Here is a 3,200-nt window from a genome sequence, read left to right as displayed (position 1 = left end):
TTATATATATATATATATATATATATATATATATATATATATATATATATATATATTAAACTGGTTTCACATTGACTCCCTTCTACACTATTTTCACATAGCAATCCAAGTTGATCTTTATAGAACACAAATCAAGTCATGTAAAATACTTGCTGAAAACACTTCAGTAATTTCCCCGTCCTACCATATTGTAATTTCTGTATTGTAATATCTGTAATTTCTGGCTAATTTACCTGTATTTAGATGTAGTAAAATTACAAAAACAAGACAATGCCTGTGTTATTTCTAATATTTTCCTGAATTCTGAACCAAGCACATATTATGTACTCTGTAAATATATATATATATTTTTATTTATATATATATTTATATATATATATATATATTTATATATATTTATTTATATATATATATTTATATATATTATATATATTATTTATATATATATATATATATATATATATATATATATATATATATATATATATATATATCTCAAAAAGGGGACAAAAGTAATAACAAATGTGAAAACATTCCAGATGAAATGATCAAGTAAAATAAATGAACAAATCTTGAAATCAGCTTAATTGCAAGAATAGCAGAAGTCTTAATGTTTTAAATCATCTCAAGTCCCAATGAATTATAATTTAACCAATGATATCTGCAAAAAGAAAAAGATATAAGAAGACTATATTAGTAGCATGTAAAGCCTTATTGTTGCAGAACCAACCATTGTTTCTTGTAGAAATCTAAACAGACAAAATTGGGACTAGAAAATATATGATATGAATCTACTTGGAAAAACTGTTGCTTCTTACTGATTATTTTACTGTTTCCTTGGTTCCTATGTCCACAGTGTGTTGAAATAATTGAATTCATTATTTTTTTTCTAAAATAAATAGTTCTGCCTTGTGTGGTTTCAAAGCAAGGTTGCAGCTGAATGGAGAGAATGTACTTCCTCACACCAAACAGACTCAATTAGTTGTGTTTTTATGTTCTTTGCTTATTGCTTACAGTTTCCATCAAAGTGGTTATATCTGCTCTGGGAAGATAATGCTAATAATGAAGTTTATTAGATTTGTTTACAATTAACGTTAGTAGTTTTTGAGTAGGTTCTTCAGGGAGAATGTGATGGTACTTCAGATATGCAGGGTCTTACTATGAATACTTCAATAAGGTTCTTTTTTATTATCATTATATGTACATTACTAACATCTTTCAAGTTCCCAAATTCTAATGCATATAGGAAGAAATAATATTTTAATATTTCAATTGATACCTAATTAAATAAGGCTGTTATTGAAATACCATAAATTTTATAAAAAGTCTGGGACATAAGCTGAAGCATTTAAAGTTTTAGTAAAATTTATTTTAATCCCACTTAGTAAAATTAAGAATGATTGACTGCTATTTACACTACCTAAAATAAATGGAATTTCTGATACCAGTGTGTTCCCTCCTTCACAGACATCGTTGTGAAATTTCAAACCTCAAAATATAATGTGGCCAGGAAACATTGACTTCAGACTTTCCAGTCCAGTCCCACACACCTACCTCCATCACTAATGTAGCAAGATTCTGGGCAAGGCATATACTCACAACTGATTATTTGAAGGTGGTGCTGGCATAGGATTATCAGGATATGCCAATAAAAGTCATACCTGAACCTGATTCTTTCACCTTATACTAGGCCATGCTTAAGCCAGGGAGTAACACCTATAATAGTTTCACACCATACTTTGGGGACAAGAGGCATACTGCTGCTCCATTTTCTAAACCTGCGGCATTTCATATTTTTATTATTCTATTTATTTTTTATCATATTTTATTTTATTTTTTGCATTACAATCCTTATTACACAAAAAAGAGCACGATTTTTCGTATCTCTGTACATACAGTATGTTCAAGCCAATGTATGCCATTATACATTTACTCTTTTTTATGCATTACAATTCTTAATACATATATATACCACAATTTTTCATATCTCTGTTTTTATAAATGGTATGTTGCCCCCAATCTTCATTAGAGTTCTCCTCCAAAGTTTCTAAGGTATATTAACCCCATACCTTCACATCTTTCCCCTTAACAGAACATCCTATGCCCAACCCCCAGTTCTCTATCTGACACCAGAAACTGTACGCCTTTTATGAAACTACTGACTATATTTTAAACAATAATTGAATCCAACATTTCTAGACATAGAGACTAACTATAAATGTCTTAATAACAAAAATTCGCTCATAGGCGATGTATTGTTGATATTGGGAACTGTTAACATTGTCCTTCCCCACAAAGTAGTGATCTTGGAACTACACAAGAGCACTATAAACCTGTGGTATTTCTGTGAAGCGTATTACAATGGTATGTGTCAGATTGCACTACAGTTGACCATGGGATAATTTTGTATGGGCAGAAAGCACAGGCAATCCTTCATCACCTCTCACACAGCATTTCTGACCCCTTCTACTTCTTTTCCCCCTGGATCACTACATTTGTATTTAGAATTTCTATTTTTTTTTAAAACCTCATAGTTTTACCTATTAATTTTATGTATTTGTCTCTGTGTTCTAATCGGTGTTTAGGTTTAAAATTGTACCCTATAACAATAATTATTTGAGAAAATAATAAATGGGGAACTCAGAATGTACAAGAATTATTATGATCAGATTTGGCTACATTCTGAAGCAGAATATCCAAATCAATGACTGTTACAGGGAATCTTAGTCCACAAATGGGTATATTAGAATCTCTAAAATTCACAGTTGAAAAGATATGCTGCATTAAAAAATTCCTGGACTTAATGAAGATATCTTTATTATTACAATATTTTTCCTCATTTCTTCTAGCTTATTTTGAAAATTTGAAAGGCTTAAAAATAATAATCAGAAAACATTCCTATCAGTCTGTTTATTTTCTAAACATACATAAATGTGAGAGTGTATGTATATGTATCCATTTATCTACATACACAGATGTGTATGTTATATATCTGCCTTTAAGTAGAAAACAGATGAGCTGAGATAATTTATGTCTTCAAGAGGTGGAAGATCTCTGAAGAACAATTCCCTGTTATTTTGTAATATTGCAGTCCCCAAAATGAGTGGTCTTGAGTGGAAACAGTGATACAAGCCAAACTTCCAGACCCAGATATAACAAGTCCTGTTCATTTCACATTCAAATAACAATCTGAAACTGAA

Source organism: Marmota flaviventris, chromosome 8 (assembly GCF_047511675.1).
Source record: "Marmota flaviventris isolate mMarFla1 chromosome 8, mMarFla1.hap1, whole genome shotgun sequence".
NCBI lineage: Eukaryota > Metazoa > Chordata > Mammalia > Rodentia > Sciuridae > Marmota > Marmota flaviventris.
Note: the sequence above shows the minus strand (reverse complement) of the source record.